The following is a 19,609-nucleotide window of genomic DNA, read 5'->3' as shown; positions in this document are numbered from 1 at the left end:
ACTCACTATTCTGCTGGTGGGGTCACTGTGTACATACATTACACTGTATATCAGCAATGAAATCCTTCCGATGCCGTCATTCTTTCAGTTGAGTAGTTGAGTTTTGCCCCTATACTCTGGCAGATTGGTCGGAGGAGTCGGAGGCTTTGATTAACACGCAGCAGAGGGTAAGCAGCCAGCAGTGCAATGAATGTAACACCTGACACTAGGGGGCGCACACCACAATGATCTCTTACTGATGGATAGCCTCCTCTGCACACCTGTGGAGTCTGGTCACCGGTATACAGCACATATATCTGCAGTAGCCGGGGTGAGCCGTGTACCTACAGCTCCTCTGTACCGGTATACAGCACATGTGCCTGCAGCTCCTCTGTACGGGTATACAGCACATATATCTGCAGCTCCTCTGTACCGGTATACAGCACATGTGCCTGTAGCTCCTCTGTACCAGTATACAGCACATGTACCTGCAGCTCCTCTGTACCAGTATACAGCAGATGTACCTGCAGCTCCTCTGTACCAGTATACAGCACATGTGCCTGCAGCTCCTCTGTACCAGTATAAAGCACATGTACCTGCAGCTCCTCTGTAGCGGTATACAGCACATGTGCCTGCAGCTCCTCTGTACCAGTATACAGCAGATGTACCTGCAGCTCCTCTGTACCAGTATACAGCACATGTACCTGCAGCTCCTCTGTACTGGTATACAGCACATGTGCCTGCAGCTCCTCTGTACCGGTATACAGCAGATGTACCTGCAGCTCCTCTGTAGCGGTATACAGCACATGTGCCTGCAGCTCCTCTGTACCAGTATACAGCACATGTGCCTGCAGCTCCTCTGTACCAGTATACAGCACATGTGCCTGCAGCTCCTCTGTACCGGTATACAGCACATGTGCCTGCAGCTCCTCTGTACCGGTATACAGCACATGTGCCTGCAGCTCCTCTGTACCAGAATACAGCACATGTGCCTGCAGCTCCTCTGTACCGGTATACAGCACATGTGCCTGCAGCTCCTCTGTAGCGGTATACAGCACATGTGCCTGCAGCTCCTCTGTACCAGAATACAGCACATGTGCCTGCAGCTCCTCTGTAGCGGTATACAGCACATGTGCCTGCAGCTCCTCTGTACCGGTATACAGCACATGTGCCTGCAGCTCCTCTGTGGCGGTATACAGCACATGTGCCTACAGCTCCTCTGTAGCGGTATACAGCACATGTGTCTGCAGCTCCTCTGTACCAGTATACAGCACATGTGCCTGCAGCTCCTCTGTGGTGGTATACAGCACATGTGTCTGCAGCTCCTCTGTGGCGGTATACAGCACATGTGTCTGCAGCTCCTCTGTACCGGTATACAGCACATGTGCCTGCAGCTCCTCTGTGGCGGTATACAGCACATGTGTCTGCAGCTCCTCTGTACCGGTATACAGCACATGTACCTGCAGCTCCTCTGTGGCGGTATATAGCACATGTGTCTGCAGCTCCTCTGTACCGGTATACAGCACATGTACCTGCAGCTCCTCTGTACCAGTATACAGCACATGTGCCTGCAGCTCCTCTGTACCGGTATACAGTACATGTGCCTGCAGCTCCTCTGTACCAGTATACAGCACATGTGCCTGCAGCTCCTCTGTACCAGTATACAGCACATGTGCCTGCAGCTCCTCTGTACCAGTATACAGCACATGTGCCTGCAGCTCCTCTGTACCAGTATACAGCACATGTGCCTGCAGCTCCTCTGTACCAGTATACAGCACATGTGCCTGCAGCTCCTCTGTGGCGGTATACAGCACATGTGCCTGCAGCTCCTCTGTGGCGGTATACAGAAGATGATGCTGCGGGTTTTTTGATGCTCTATGCTGTTTGTAATGGACTGTTTTATAAGTCAGACAAAGGCGCAGAGAAAGCCATGGAGAATATAACAGCACAATAATCATAAACAGGAAGGAGAAACAGAGGAGGCGACATCTACAGCTCTGATAGCCGATCAGCAAAGAGACTGCAGGTATGTGCCAGGTACTGATCTCTAATACTACCTGTACCAGGTACTGATCCCTAATACTACCTGTACCAGGTACTGATCTCTAATATTACCTGTACTAAGTACTGATCTCTAATACTACCTGTACCAGGTACTGATCTCTAATACTACCTGTACCTGGTACTGATCTCTAATACTACCTGTACCTGGTACTGATCTCTAATACTACCTGTACCAGGTACTGATCCCTAATACTACCTGTACCGGGTACTGATCTCTAATACTACCTGTACCAGGTACTGATCTCTAATACTACCTGTACCAGGTACTGATCTCTAATACTACCTGTACCGAGTACTGATCTCTAATACTACCTTTACCAGGTACTGATCTCTAATATTACCTGTACCAGGTACTGATCTCTAATATTACCTGTACCAGGTACTGATCTCTAATACTACCTGTACCAGGTACTGATCTCTAATACTACCTGTGCCGGGTACTGATCTCTAATACTACCTGTGCCAGGTACTGATCTCTAATACTACCTGTGCCAGGTACTGATCTCTAATATTACCTGTACCGGGTACTGATCTCTAATACTACCTGTGCCAGGTACTGATCTCTAATACTACCTGTGCCAGGTACTGATCTCTAATACTACCTGTGCCAGGTACTGATCTCTAATAGTACCTGTACCGAGTACTGATCTCTAATATTACCTGTACCAGGTACTGATCTCTAATACTACCTGTGCCAGGTACTGATCTCTAATATTACCTGTACCGGGTACTGATCTCTAATATTACCTGTACCAGGTACTGATCTCTAATACTACCTGTGCCAGGTACTGATCTCTAATATTACCTGTTCCGGGTACTGATCTCTAATATTACCTGTACCAGGTACTGATCTCTAATACTACCTGTGCCAGGTACTGATCTCTAATATTACCTGTACCGGGTACTGATCTCTAATATTACCTGTACCAGGTACTGATCTCTAATACTACCTGTGCCAGGTACTGATCTCTAATATTACCTGTTCCGGGTACTGATCTCTAATATTACCTGTACCAGGTACTGATCTCTAATACTAAATGTACCAGGTACTGATCTCTAATACTACCTGTACCAGGTACTGATCTCTAATACTACCTGTACCAGGTACTGATCTCTAATACTACCTGTACCAGGTACTGATCTCTAATATTACCTGTACCAGGTACTGATCTCTAATATTACCTGTACCAGGTACTGATCTCTAATACTACCTGTACCAGGTACTGATCTCTAATACTACCTGTGCCAGGTACTGATCTCTAATAGTACCTGTACTGAGTACTGATCTCTAATATTACCTGTACCGGGTACTGATCTCTAATACTACCTGTGCCAGGTACTGATCTCTAATACTACCTGTGCCAGGTACTGATCTCTAATATTACCTGTAGCGGGTACTGATCTCTAATACTACCTGTGCCAGGTACTGATCTCTAATAGTACCTGTGCCAGGTACTGATCTCTAATACTACCTGTGCCAGGTACTGATCTCTAATACTACCTGTGCCAGGTACTGATCTCTAATAGTACCTTTCCCGAGTACTGATCTCTAATATTACCTGTACCAGGTACTGATCTCTAATACTACCTGTGCCAGGTACTGATCTCTAATACTACCTGTGCCAGGTACTGATCTCTAATAGTACCTGTACCGAGTACTGATCTCTAATACTACCTGTACCGGGTACTGATCTCTAATACTACCTGTACCTGGTACTGATCTCTAATACTACCTGTACCGGGTACTGATCTCTAATAATACCTGTACCGAGTACTAATCCCTAATACTACCTGTGCCAGGTACTGATCTCCAATACTACCTGGACCTGGTACTGATCTCTAATACTACCTGTACCAGGTACTGATCTCTAATACTACCTGTACCTGGTACTGATCTCTAATACTACCTGTACTAAGTACTGATCTCTAATACTACCTGTACTGAGTACTGATCTCTACTACCACCTGTACCAGGTACTGATCTCTAATACTACCTTTACCTGGTACTGATCTCTAATACTACCTGTACCGGGTACTGATCTGTAATACTATCTGTACCAGGTACTGATCTCTAATACTAACTCTGCCAGGTACTGATCTCTAATACTACCTGTACCAGGTACTGATCTGTAATACTACCTGTACTGAGTACTGATCTCTAATACTACCTGTACCAGGTACTGATCTCTAATATTACCTGTACTGAGTACTGATCTCTAATACTACCTGTACCGGGTACTGATCTCTAATACTACCTGTACCAGGTACTGATCTCTAATACTACCTGTACTGAGTACTGATCTCTAATACTACCTGTACCAGGTACTGATCTCTAATATTACCTGTACCAGGTACTGATCTCTAATATTACCTGTACCAGGTACTGATCTCTAATACTACTGATCTCTAATATTATACCAGGTACTGATCTCTAATACTACCTGTACCTGGTACTGATCTCTAATATTACCTGTACTGAGTACAGATCTCTAATACTACCTGTACCTGGTACTGATCTCTAATACTACCTGTACCTGGTACTGATCTCTAATATTATACCAGGTACTGATCTCTAATACTACCTGTACCAGGTACTGATCTCTAATACTACCTGTACCGAGTACTGATCTCTAATACTACCTGTACCGAGTACTGATCCCTAATACTACCTGTACCAGGTACTGATCTCTAATACTACCTGTACCTGGTACTGATCTCTAATACTACCTGTACCGAGTACTGATCTCTAATACTACCTGTACCGGGTACTGATCTCTAATACTACCTGTACAAGGTACTGATCTCTAATACTAAATGTACTAGGTACAAATCCCTAATACCAACTTTACTAGGTACTAATGTATAATACTAAATGTACTAAATGTACTTATGTCTAATACCAGGAGTGAGATGGGAAACCATACTGGGGCCCAGGAGTGAGATGGGAAACTATACTAGGGACTGGGAGTGAGATGGGGACCTACATTGGGGCTAAGGAGTGAGATGGGGAACTACGCTGGGGACCAGGAGTGAGATGGGGGACTACGCTGTGGACCGGGAGTGAGATGGGGGACTACGCTGGGGACAAGAAGTAAGATGGGAAACTATACTGGGGCCCAGGAGTGAGATGTGGAACTACGCTGGGGACCAGGAGTGAGATGGGGGACTACGCTGGGGACCGGGAGTGAGATGGGGAACTACGCTGGGGACCGGGAGTGAGATGGGGGACTACGCTGGGGACCAGGAGTGAGATGGGGGACTGCGTTGGGGCCCAGGACTGAGATGGGGGACTACGCTGGGGACCAGGAGTGAGATGGGGGACTACGCTGGGGACCGGGAGTGAGATGGGGGACTACGCTGGGGACCAGGAGTGAGATGGGGGACTACGCTGGGGACTGGGAGTGAGATGGGGACCTACATTGGGGCTAAGGAGTGAGATGGGGAACTACGCTGGGGACTAGGAGTGAGATGGGGGACTACGCTGGGGACCAGGAGTGAGATGGGGGACTACGCTGTGGACCGGGAGTGAGATGGGGGACTACGCTGGGGACAAGAAGTAAGATGGGGGACTACGCTGGGGACCAGGAGTGAGATGGGGGACTACGCTGGGGACCGGGAGTGAGATGGGGGACTACGCTGGGGACCAGGAGTGAGATGGGGGACTGCGTTGGGGCCCAGGACTGAGATGGGGGACTACGCTGGGGACCAGGAGTGAGATGGGGGACTACGCTGGGGACCGGGAGTGAGATGGGGGACTACGCTGGGGACCGGGAGTGAGATGGGGGACTACGCTGGGGACCAGGAGTGAGATGGGGGACTACGCTGGGGACTGGGAGTGAGATGGGGACCTACATTGGGGCTAAGGAGTGAGATGGGGAACTACGCTGGGGACTAGGAGTGAGATGGGGGACTACGCTGGGGACCAGGAGTGAGATGGGGGACTACGCTGTGGACCGGGAGTGAGATGGGGGACTACGCTGGGGACAAGAAGTAAGATGGGAAACTATACTGGGGCCCAGGAGTGAGATGTGGAACTACGCTGGGGACCAGGAGTGAGATGGGGGACTACGCTGGGGACCGGGAGTGAGATGGGGAACTACGCTGGGGACCAGGAGTGAGATGGGGGACTGCGTTGGGGCCCAGGACTGAGATGGGGGACTACGCTGGGGACCAGGAGTGAGATGGGGGACTACGCTGGGGACCAGGAGTGAGATGGGGGACTACGCTGGGGACCAGGAGTGAGATGGGGACCTACATTGGGGCTAAGGAGTGAGATGGGGAACTACGCTGGGGACCGGGAGTGAGATGGGGAACTACGCTGGGGACCAGGAGTGAGATGGGGGACTGCGTTGGGGCCCAGGACTGAGATGGGGGACTACGCTGGGGACCAGGAGTGAGATGGGGGACTACGCTGGGGACCGGGAGTGAGATGGGGGACTACGCTGGGGACCAGGAGTGAGATGGGGGACTACGCTGGGGACCAGGAGTGAGATGGGGGACTACGCTGGGGACCAGGAGTGAGATGGGGGACTACGCTGGGGACCAGGAGTGAGATGGGGGACTACGCTGGGGACCGGGAGTGAGATGAGGGACTACGCTGGGGACCAGGAGTGAGATGGGGGACTACGCTGGGGACCAGGAGTGAGATGGGGGACTACGCTGGGGACCAGGAGTGAGATGGGGGACTACGCTGGGGACCGGGAGTGAGATGGGGAACTACGCTGGGGACCGGGAGTGAGATGGGGAACTACGCTGGGGACCGGGAGTGAGATGGGGAACTACGCTGGGGACCGGGAGTGAGATAGGGGACTACGCTGGGGACCGGGAGTGAGATGGGGGACTACGCTGGGGACCGGGAGTGAGATGGGGAACTACGCTGGGGACCGGGAGTGAGATGGGGGACTACGCTGGGGACCGGGAGTGAGATGGGGAACTACGCTGGGGACCAGGAGTGAGATGGGGGACTACGCTGGGGACCAGGAGTGAGATGGGGGACTACGCTGGGGACCAGGAGTGAGATGGGGGACTGCGTTGGGGCCCAGGAGTGAGATGGGGGACTACGCTGGGGACCAGGTATACATGGGAGGGGATGGCACTGCGGCGGTATATCAGGGGGATGCGTATAGTGACCACCCTATAGAACTTGTTAGCTGAGCGGTGGACGAGGCGCAGAAGGAAAACCGGATTATACATTATTGAAATGAGTTATTAGAAGGAGGTCAGCAGCTGCCACTTGGCTCGGCTCCTCCAGACGACACTGTGAAATTCTATGAAATATTCTGCAATTCTGGAGTCTGGAACATTGCATTGTATCCCTGCTCTATAACAATATCTATATACCCCCATATATACAGCATGGGGTCCGCTCTGCTTCACTGCGACATCACCTTCTGCCTCATAGGTGGCCGCTCTTCTATACTTTACACTGCTATATGTGACCTGCTCCATACCTACATATATACAGGAGGATGAGGAGCAGTCCCCCTATATACAGGAGGAAGAAGAGCAGCCCCCTATATGCAGGAGGAAGAGGAGCAGTCTCCTATATGCAGGAGGAAGAGGAGCAGTCCCCCTATATATACAGGAGGAAGAGGAGCAGCCCCCTATATGCAGGAGGAAGAGGAGCAGCCCCTTATATGCAGGAGGAAGAGGAGCAGTCCCCCTATATATACAGGAGGAAGAGGAGCAGTCCCCCTATATATACAGGAGGAAGAGGAGCAGTCCCCCTATATATACAGGAGGAAGAGGAGCATCCCCCTATATGCAGGAGGAAGAGGAGCAGCCCCCTATATGCAGGAGGAAGAGGAGCAGTCCCCCTATATATACAGGAGGAAGAGGAGCAGCCCCCTATATGCAGGAGGAAGAGGAGCAGCCCCTTATATGCAGGAGGAAGAGGAGCAGTCCCCCTATATATACAGGAGGAAGAGGAGCAGCCCCCTATATGCAGGAGTAAGAGGAGCAGTCCCCCTATATATACAGGAGGAAGAGGAGCAGCCCCCTATATGCAGGAGGAAGAGGAGCAGTCCCTCTATATACAGGATGATGAGCAGTCCCTCTATATACAGGAGGATGAGCAGTCCCCCTATATACAGGAGGATGAGAAGCAGTCTCTCTATATACAGGAGGAAGAGGAGCAGCCCCCTATATACAGGAGGAAGAGGAGCAGCCCCCTATATACAGGAGGAAGAGGAGCAGTCCCCTATATACAGGAGGAAGAGGAGCAGCCCCTTATATACAGGAGGAAGAGGAGCAGCCCCCCTATATACAGGAGGAAGAGGAGCAGCCCCTTATATACAGGAGGAAGAGGAGCAGCCCCCCTATATACAGGAGGAAGAGGAGCAGCCCCCTATATACAGGAGGAAGAGGAGCAGCCCCCTATATACAGAAGGAAGAGGAGCAGCCCCCTATATACAGAAGGAAGAGAAGCAGTCCCCTATACACAGGGGGGACAATAAGTATCTGATCCGCTGCCGATCAATTACCAACAGTCGGGACAACTAAGGAGGAAACCCCCAGCCGAGACAACTAAGGAGGAAACCCCCAGCCGGGACAACTAAGGAGGAAACCCCCAGCCGAGACAACTAAGGAGGAAACCCCCAGCCGAGACAACTAAGGAGGAAACCCCCAGCCGAGACAACTAAGGAGGAAACCCCCAGCCGGGACAACTAAGGAGGAGACCCACAGCCGGGACAACTAAGGAGGAGACCCACAGCCGGGACAACTAAGGAGGAGACCCCCAGCCGGGACAACTAAGGAGGAAACCCCCAGCCGGGACAACTAAGGAGGAGACCCACAGCCGGGACAACTAAGGAGGAAACCCCCAGCCAGGACCACTAAGAAGGAAACATACAGCCGGGACAACTAAGGAGGAGACCCCCAGCCGGGACAACTAAGGAGGAGACCCACAGCCGGGATAACTAAGGAGAAAACCCACAGCCAGGACAACTAAGGAGGAAACTCACAGCCAGGACAACTAAGGAGGAAACACACAGCCGGGACAAGTAAGGGGGAAACCCACAGCTGGGACAACTAAGGAGGAGACACACAGCCGGGACAACTAAGGAGGAGACACACAGCCGGGACAACTAAGGAGGAGACACACAGCCGGGACAACTAAGGAAAAAACCCACAGCCAGGACAACTAAGGAGGAAACACACAGCCGGGACAACTAAGGAGAAAACTCACAGCCGGGACAACTAAGGAGGAGACCCCCAGCCGGGACAACTAAGGAGAAAACCCACAGCCGGGACAACTAAGGAGGAAACTCACAGCCGGGACAACTAAGGAGGAGACATACAGGACAACTATGGAGGAAACACACAGCCAGGACAACTAAGGAGGAGACCCACAGCCTAGACAACGAAGGAGAAAACCCCCAGCCGGGACAACTAAGAAGGAAACACACAGCCGGGACAACTAAGGAGGAGACACACAGGACAACTAAGGAGGAAACACACAGCCGGGACAACTAAGGAGGAGACACACAGCCGGGACAACTAAGGAAAAAACCCACAGCCAGGACAACTAAGGAGGAAACACACAGCCGGGACAACTAAGGAGAAAACTCACAGCCGGGACAACTAAGGAGGAGACCCCCAGCCGGGACAACTAAGGAGAAAACCCACAGCCGGGACAACTAAGGAGGAAACTCACAGCCGGGACAACTAAGGAGGAGACATACAGGACAACTATGGAGGAAACACACAGCCAGGACAACTAAGGAGGAGACCCACAGCCTAGACAACGAAGGAGAAAACCCCCAGCCGGGACAACTAAGGAGGGGACACACAGGACAACTAAGGAGGAGACACACAGGACAACTAAGGAGGAAACACACAGCCGGGACAACTAAGGAGGAAACACACAGCCGGGACAACTAAGGAGGAAACACACAGCCGGGACAACTAAGGAGGAGACACACAGGACAACTAAGGAGGAAATCCACAGCCGGGACAACTAAGGAGGAGACCCCCAGCCGGCACAACTAAAGAGGAGACCCCCAGCCGGAACAACTAAGGAGGAAACCCACAGCCGGAACAACTAAGGAGGAAACCCACAGTCGGGACAACTAAGGAGGAAACACACAGCCGGGACAACTAAGGAGGAAACCCCCAGCCGGAACAACTAAGGAGGAAACCCACAGCCGGGACAACTAAGGAGGAAACAAACAGCCAGGACAACTAAGGAGGAAACAAACAGCCAGGACAACTAAGGAGAAAACTCACAGCCGGGACAACTAAGGAGGAGACCCCCAGCCGGGACAACTAAGGAGGAGACCCACAGCCGGGATAACTAAGGAGAAAACCCACAGCCAGGACAACTAAGGAGGAAACTCACAGCCAGGACAACTAAGGAGGAAACACACAGCCGGGACAAGTAAGGGGGAAACCCACAGCTGGGACAACTAAGGAAAAAACCCACAGCCAGGACAACTAAGGAGGAGACACACAGCCGGGACAACTAAGGAGGAGACACACAGCCGGGACAACTAAGGAAAAAACCCACAGCCAGGACAACTAAGGAGGAAACACACAGCCGGGACAACTAAGGAGAAAACTCACAGCCGGGACAACTAAGGAGGAAACCCCCAGCCGGGACAACTAAGGAGGAGACACACAGCCGGGACAACTAAGGAGGAAACCCCCAGCCGGGACAACTAAGGAGGAGACACACAGCCGGGACAACTAAGGAGAAAACCCACAGCCGGGACAACTAAGGAGGAAACTCACAGCCGGGACAACTAAGGAGGAGACATACAGGACAACTATGGAGGAAACACACAGCCAGGACAACTAAGGAGGAGACCCACAGCCTAGACAACGAAGGAGAAAACCCCCAGCCGGGACAACTAAGGAGGGGACACACAGGACAACTAAGGAGGAGACACACAGGACAACTAAGGAGGAAACACACAGCCGGGACAACTAAGGAGGAAACACACAGCCGGGACAACTAAGGAGGAAACACACAGCCGAGACAACTAAGGAGGAAACCCACAGCCGGGACAACTAAGGAGGAGACACACAGGACAACTAAGGAGGAAATCCACAGCCGGGACAACTAAGGAGGAGACCCCCAGCCGGCACAACTAAAGAGGAGACCCCCAGCCGGAACAACTAAGGAGGAAACCCACAGCCGGAACAACTAAGGAGGAAACCCACAGCCGGGACAACTAAGGAGGAAACACACAGCCGGGACAACTAAGGAGGAAACCCACAGCCGGGACAACTAAGGAGGAAACACACAGCCGGGACAACTAAGGAGGAAACCCACAGCTGGGACAACTAAGGAGGAAACAAACAGGACAACTAAGGAGGAGACCCACAGCCGGGACAACTAAGGAGGAAACCCACAGCCGGGACAACTAAGGAGGAAACCCCCAGCCGGGACAACTAAGGAGGAGACACACAGCCGGGACAACTAAGGAGGAAACAAACAGCCAGGAGAGACATAGGAAATGTCCGACCTCTATAACTGCAAACAAAGGTTTCTGCACCAAGTAGGAACTTCTCTTCTTCTATTGTATTGATCCTTACTTTGCTGTACACACATGATGAGATTGGCTCTACTTCTGCCTCTTCTGTGACTGATCTTCTCTCCTCCATGCTTTACCCTGCAGTCCTGCACAGTTCGGTGTTGAGCTCATTAATCAACAGTGTAAGGGACCATGATTTTTTTTGTACATGTAGGATACAGCTTGTTGCCTATTCTGTGAAATAATATCAGGTTAGAGGATGACCCCCACCCTCACAATCATCCAGGGAGGGATATAGTGTCCTGATACCAGTGGCGCTCCGGCCGTGGATGGAACATCATGCCGTCCAGGAGATGGCCGTGACCTTTGTGTCTATAATCTGATTTAGTAGCAGGTATACATCTGCTTGAGCACTCCTCATCTCAGGGGCCGCTGGGTGCTCTGCCTGTACCACCCAGGGCTCTAGTGGCTCCATGCTAATAGGCAGATACAAAACATCACAATTCAAAAGAGGTTCTGAAGCAGCTGAGATTATATCAGCTTCCCCTGCTTTAATGGGGGTCTAATGCTTGACCCCTCCTGTCCTGGATATAAAGCCCATATCACTCCAGAACCCCTGAACGTCCCGGATACCACAAGGCGGCAGCGGCCGGGGTACAATCCTATTCTCACTGCTCAGTGTGGATCTGGTAACTGGGTCACTGGAGCAGATCAGAGCCGCATATCACTGCCTGACAGAGCATGCCCACAGCTGCCCAGAGCATGCCCCCGAGCCAACACACAGCCCTGATCAATACAGACAGGCGGTGACACCAACACCACTAACAAGACACCTGCTATATAGGTCACCTGTACTGCTGGTATATAGGGGTATACATATATCTATATATCTTTAGCTCACCTGTACAGCTGGTATACAGGGGGTATATATATTACTATAGGTCACTTGTACTGCTGGTACACAGGGTATATATATTACCTGTACTCCCTGTAATCTCCTATCTATCTATCTATATATCTCCTATTTATCACCTATCTATCTATCTATCTATCTATCTATCTATCTATCTATCTCCTATCTATCTATTATCTATCTATTTATCTATCAATCAATCATCTATCTATCTCCTATCTATTTATCTATCAATCATCTATCTATTATCTATCTCCTATCTATTTATCTATCAATCATTTATCTATTATTATCTATCTATCTATCTCTCCATTATCTATCTATCTATCTATCTATCTATCTATCTATCTATCTATCTATCTCCTATCTATCTAGCTCCTATCTATCTATCTCCTATCTATCTATCTCCTATCTATCTATCTATCTATCTATCTATCTCCTATCTATCTCCTATCTATCTATCTATCTATCTATCTATCTATCTATCTCCTATCTATCTATCTATCTATCTATCTATCTATCTATCTATCTATCTATCTCCTATCTATCTCCTATCTATCTATCTATCTATCTATCTATCTATCTATCTATCTATCTCCTATCTATCTATCTATCTCCTATCTATCTATCTATCTATCTATCTATCTATCTATCTATCTCCTATCTATCTATCTATCTATCTATCTATCTATCTATCTATCTATCTCCTATCTATCTATCGGTGCGTTTACACAGACAGATTTATCTGACAGATTTTTGAAGCCCAAACCAGGAACAGACTATAAACAGGGAACAGGTCACATAGTAAAGACTGAGATTTCTTCTCTTCTCAAATCCATTCCTGGCTTTGGCTTCCAAAATCTGTCAGATAAATCTGTCTGTGTAAACGCAGCATATCTCCTATCTATCTATCTCCTATCTATCTCCTATCTATCTCCTATCTATCTATCTATCTATCTATCTCCTATCTATCTATCTATCTATCTATCTATCTATCTATCTCCTATCTATCTATCTCCTATCTATCTATCTATCTCCTATCTATCTATCTATCTATCTATCTATCTATCTCCTATCTATCTATCTATCTCCTATCTATCTCCTATCTATCTATCTATCTATCTATCTATCTATCTATCTATCTATCTCCTATCTATCTATCTATCTATCTATCTATCTATCTATCTATCTATCATCTATCTATCTATCTATCTATCTATCTATCTCCTATCTATCTATCTCCTATCTATCTATCTATCTATCTATCTATCTATCTATCTATCTCCTATCTATCTATCTATCTATCTATCTATCTATCTATCTCCTATCTATCTATCTCCTATCTATCTATCTCCTATCTATCTATCTATCTATCTATCTATCTATCTATCTATCTATCTATCTATCTATCTCCTATCTATCTATTATCTATCTATCTATCTATCTATCTATCTATCTATCTATCTATCTATCTCCTATCTATCTATCTCCTATCTATCTCCTATCTATCTATCTATCTATCTATCTATCTCCTATCTATCTATCTATCTCCTATCTATCTATCTATCTATCTATCTATCTATCTATCTATCTATCTATCTATCTCCTATCTATCTATCTCCTATCTATCCATCTATCTATCTCCTATCTATCTATCTATCTATCTATCTATCTATCTATCTATCTATCTAATGTCCACAATAGAGCGCACTCTCAGTTCCAGTGCTGGAGTGCCAAGCAACGGAGATTGGATAAAAATCTCCACTAAATAAATCCAAGAATTTTGCGGCACATCCGTATAGTGAAAAAAAAGTTGTGGTATTTATTGGTACATCAAAAAGCAAGTGCAACATTTCAGTCTCATCTCGAGACCTTTCTCAAGCAAAAGAAAGGTGCTTGAGAAAGGTGCTTTTGCTTGAGAAAGGTCTCGAGATGAGACTGAAACGTTGCACTTGCTTTTTGATGTACCAATAAATACCACAACTTTTTTTCACTATACGGATGTGCCGCAAAATTCTTGGATTTATTTATCTATCTATCTATCCATTATATATCTATCTATCTCTATCTATCTATCTATCTATCTATCTATCTATCTCTATCTATCTCTATCTATCTCTATCTATCTCCTATCTATCTATCTATCTATCTATCTATCTATCTATCTATCTCTATCTATCTATCTATCATCTATCTATCTATCTATCTATCTATCTCTATCTATCTCCTATCTATCTATCTCTCCATTATCTATCTACCTACTATCTATCTATCTATCTCCTATCTATCTATCTATCACGCTTGAAAAAGACGACGGAGGTCGTTGAAACGTCGCTTCTGACTACTTTGTGCTGTTTCACTATGCAATAAATCACGTTTGCTTTTGCCAACCTGGAGTGCTGTGGGCATTTCTATGTATATCTATCTATCTATCTATCTATCTATCTATCTATCTATCTATCTATCTCTCTCGCTATCTCTATATCTCTTTCTGTAACGTGACCATAGTACAAGTTAGCTGATCCTTAGCCCCCCCGGGTCTCCTGGTCCCCCCTCTCCTCGTGTTCTCCGCAGCCTCCCCTCCGCCCCTCTTCCTCCCCTCCGCCCCTCTTCCTCCCCTCTGCCCCTCTTCCTCCCCTCTGCCCCTCTTCCTCTCTTCCTCCCCTCTGCCCCTCTTCCTCCCCTCCGCCCCTCTTCCCCCCCTCCGCCCCTCTTCCTCCCCTCTGCCCCTCTTCCTCCCCTCTGCCCCTCTTCCTCCCCTCTGCCCCTCTTCCTCCCCTCCGCCCCTCTTCCTCCCCTCCGCCCCTCTTCCTCCCCTCTGCCCCTCTTCCTCCCCTCCACCATGTCCATCTCTCCTGCTGCTTCTATTCTCTGCTGGAAAAAAGCGAAAATCTAAATATCTTCATTTAAATGTAAATGTGCCCCTTTTTTCCACCTTCCCATCTCGCGCTATTGCTGCCAGTATTACCCGGCGCTCCATGCCTTAATGCAACATTTACTCCTCTTTAATTCAAGTCTCTCTTCTTCCTTCACTAACTTTGGATTTCCCACTGAATGGCCTATACTGAGTCACGGACATAAAACCTGCAACTACAACGTCCAGCACGCCCGCCGGCTCGTGAGCTCCCTGCCGTGAAAGAATTACAAGGGACCCAATCCTGTGTGATTTTACTTCCTTGTCACGCCTCACAGCTGCAGGTTTGTTACATTGTATCCGCTGGAGAGAATCCTGGGGGAGGCGTACACTGTAGAATACAGGAGAGATCTGTGCAGCTTGTGATGATACATTGTAACAAACCTGCAGCTGAAAGTCCTTGGACCAAACCTCTATGTTTGCGGAGCCATCGGAGATGTCTTCCCTTGAATAGTGATGGTTTCTCGTGGGATGGCGACAATGCCAACCTCAGAGCTTATCAATGATGACACGGCCGCCGCTCCGGAGGATAGAAGGAGAAGTGTATTTTTATCTTTGAAATGATAAAATTTGCCTCTCGCCGGTTGATCGTCTTTGTGTACCCTCAGGATCCGCCACAAAAAATGACTTTTATCTTTTCCTCCCTTTCATCTGCTCTCCCTCTCCCCATTACACGGTGACTCTGTATACTAATGCCGCTTCTCGCCCTGCGCCACGAATCAGAAAGGCGTCTGCGCTGGCGTCTCTCGCCTGTGAAGTTAATGACTTCAGACTGCGCCCGGTGCCCGCGCCGCCTGTGACCTTGGGAGAAGTTTCCTCTGCGGACGAGGGGTGAGCACTGCTGACGCTATGTGCGCTGGCTGCTGACAGGTAACGTGCGGATGGCGGTCCGGTCATCCATGAGCTGATGCCATGCGACAGGCTCATCCCTCCCCCACCGCGGCGGCAGCTACACGTTACACGGCTGTAGTGACTGACAAACGCTGGGGAGGAAATATTCTCACTTTCTAGTCTTTTCACCGGCTAGGGGGCGTCACATTGGATTTCAGATAAAATATCATCACACACCACTCCGGAGGCTATCACCTCTCACTATACATAACGGGAGGGTACGGGACCCCCAGGGGAGGAGGAAACAGCACAATCCACTATACACAACAGGTAAGTACGGGACCCCCAGAGGAGGAGGAAACAGCACAATCCACTATACACAACAGGTAAGTACGGGACCCCCAGGGGAGGAGGAAACAGCACAATCCACTAAACACAACAGGTAAGTACTGGACCCCCAGAGGAGGAGGAAAATATACAATCCACTATACACAACAAGTAAGTACGGGACCCCCAGGGGAGGAGGAAACAGCACAATCCACTATACACAACAGGTAAGTACGGGACCCCCAGAGGAGGAGGAAACAGCACAATCCACTAAACACAACAGGTAAGTACGGGACCCCCAGAGGAGGAGGAAACAGCACAATCCTCTATACACAACAGGTAAGTACTGGACCCCCAGAGGAGGAGGAAAATATACAATCCACTATACACAACAAGTAAGTACGGGACCCCCAGGGGAGGAGGAAACAGCACAAACCACTATACACAACAGGTAAGTACGGGACCCCCAGAGGAGGTGAAACAGCACAATCCACTAAACACAACAGGTAAGTACGGGACCCCCAGAGGAGGAGGAAACAGCACAATCCACTATACACAACAGGTAAGTACGGGACCCCCAGAGGAGGAGGAAACAGCACAATCCACTAAACACAACAGGTAAGTACGGGACCCTCAGAGGAGGAGGAAACAGCACAATCCAATTTACACAACAGGTAAGTACGGGACCCCAGAGGAGGAAAAGGAAACAACACAATCCACTATAACAAAAGGTAAGTACGGGACCCCCAGAGGAGGAGGAAACGACACAATCCACTATTTACAACAGGTAAGTACGGGACCCCCAGAGGAGGAGGAAACAGCACAATCCACTAAACACAACAGGTAAGTACGGGACCCCCAGAGGAGGAGGAAACAGCACAATCCACTAAACACAACAGGTAAGTACGGGACCCCCAGAGGAGGAGGAAACAGCACAATCCACTAAACACAACAGGTAAGTACGGGACCCCCAGAGGAGGAGGAAACAGCACAATCCAATATACACAACAGGTAGGTACGGGACCCCAGAGGAGGAAGAAGAAAATGCACAATCCACTATACACAACAGGTAAGTACGGGACCCCCAGAGGAGGAGGAAACCGCACAATCCACTATACAAAACAGGTAAGTACGGGACCCCAGAGGAGGAAGAAGAAAAAGCACAATCCACATTTACACAACAGGTAAGTACTGGACCCCCAGAGGAGGAAGAAAATATACAATCCACTATACACAACAGGTAAGTACTGGACCCCAGAGGAGGAAGAAGAAAAAGCACAATCCACTATACACAACAGGTAAGTACTGGACCCCCAGAGGAGGAGGAAAATATACAATCCACTATACACAACAGGTAAGTACTGGACCCCCAGAGGAGGAAACAGCACAATCCACTAAACACAACAGGTAAGTACGGGACCCCCAGAGGAGGAGGAAACAGCACAATTCACTATACACAACAAGTAGGTAAGGGACCCCAGAGGAGGAAGAAGAAAAAGCACAATCCACTATACACAACAGGTAAGTACTGGACCCCCAGAGGAGGAGAAAACAGCACAATCCACTATACAAAACAGGTAAGTACGGGACCACAGAGGAGGAGGAAACTACACAATACACTTTACACAACAGGAAGGTACAGGACTACAAGAGGAGGAAGAGGAAACAGCACAATATACTATACACAACAGGTAAGTACTGGACCCCCCATAGGAGGAGGAAACTATACAATCCACTATAGAAAACAGGTAAGTACGGGACCCCCAGAGGAGGAGGAAACTACACAATCCACTATACACAACAGGAAGGTACAGAACCCCCAGAAGAGGAGGAAACAGCCCAATCCACTATAGAAAACAGGTAAGTACGGGACCCCCAGAGGAGGAGGAAACTACACAATCCACTATACACAACAGATATGTACTGGACCCCCAGAGGAGAAAACAGCACTATCCACTATACACAAGAGGTAAGTATTGGACCCCCAGAGGAGGAAGAGGAGGAAACAGCACAATCCACTGTACACAACAGGTAAGTATTGGACCCCCAGAGGAGGAGGAAACTACAAAATCCACTATACACAACAGGAAGGTACAGGACCCCCACCGGAAAAGGAATCAGCACAATCCACTGTACACAACAGGTAAGTACTGGACCCCCAGAGGAGGAGGAACCTACACAATCCACTATACACAACAGGTGAGTACGGGACCCCAGAGGAGGAAAAGGAAACAACACAATCCACTATAACAACAGGTAAGTACGGGACCCCAGGAGGAGGAGAAAACTACACAATCCAAAATACACAACAGGTAGGTACTGGACCCCCAGAGGAGGAAGAGGAAACAGCACAATCCACTATACACAACCGGTTAGTACTGGACCCCCAGAGGAGGAGGAGGTAACAGCACAATCCACTATACACAACAGGTAAGTACTGGACCCCCAGAGGAGGAAACAGCACAATCCACTGTACACAACAGGAAAGTACTGGACCCCAGAGGAAGAAGAGGAAACAGCACAATCCACTGTACACATCAGGTAAGTATGGGACCTCAGAGGAGGAAGAGGAAATAGCACAATCCACTGTACACAAGAGGTAAGTATAGGACCCCAGAGGAAGAGGAAATAGCACAATCCACTGTACACAAGAGGTAAGTACTGGACCCCCAGAGGAGGAAGAGGAAACAGCACAATCCATTATATACAACAGGTAAGTACTGGACCCCCAGAGGAGGAAAAGGAGGTAACAGCACAATCCATTATATAAAACAGGTAAGTACTGGATCCCCAGAGGAGGAAGAGGAAACAGCACAATCGGCTATACACAACAGGTAAGTACTGGACCCCAGAGGAGAAGGAAACAGCACAATCCACTATACACAACAGGTAAGTATGGGACCCCCAGAGGAGGAAGAAATAGCAAAATCCACTGTACACAAGAGGTAAGTACTGGACCACCAGAGGAGGAAGAGGAAACAGCACAATCCATTATATACAACAGGTAAGTATTAGACCCCCAGAGGAGGAAAAGGAGGTAACAGCACAATCCATTATATAAAACAGGTAAGTACTGGATCCCCAGAGGAGGAGGAGTAAACAGCA

At 48.8% G+C, this 19,609-nt stretch overlaps 1 protein-coding gene across 4 annotated transcripts in view; it reads right to left on the bottom strand.

The window, feature by feature from the left end:
- The window catches only part of IGSF21 (immunoglobin superfamily member 21), a 426,683-nt gene that overhangs the window by 234,160 nt on the left and 172,914 nt on the right, over positions 1–19,609 (bottom strand). The window lies entirely within an intron of this gene.

Source organism: Dendropsophus ebraccatus, chromosome 12 (genome assembly GCF_027789765.1).
Source record: "Dendropsophus ebraccatus isolate aDenEbr1 chromosome 12, aDenEbr1.pat, whole genome shotgun sequence".
Classification (NCBI taxonomy): Eukaryota; Metazoa; Chordata; class Amphibia; order Anura; family Hylidae; genus Dendropsophus; species Dendropsophus ebraccatus.
This window is presented reverse-complemented; position numbering and strand designations above follow the sequence as displayed.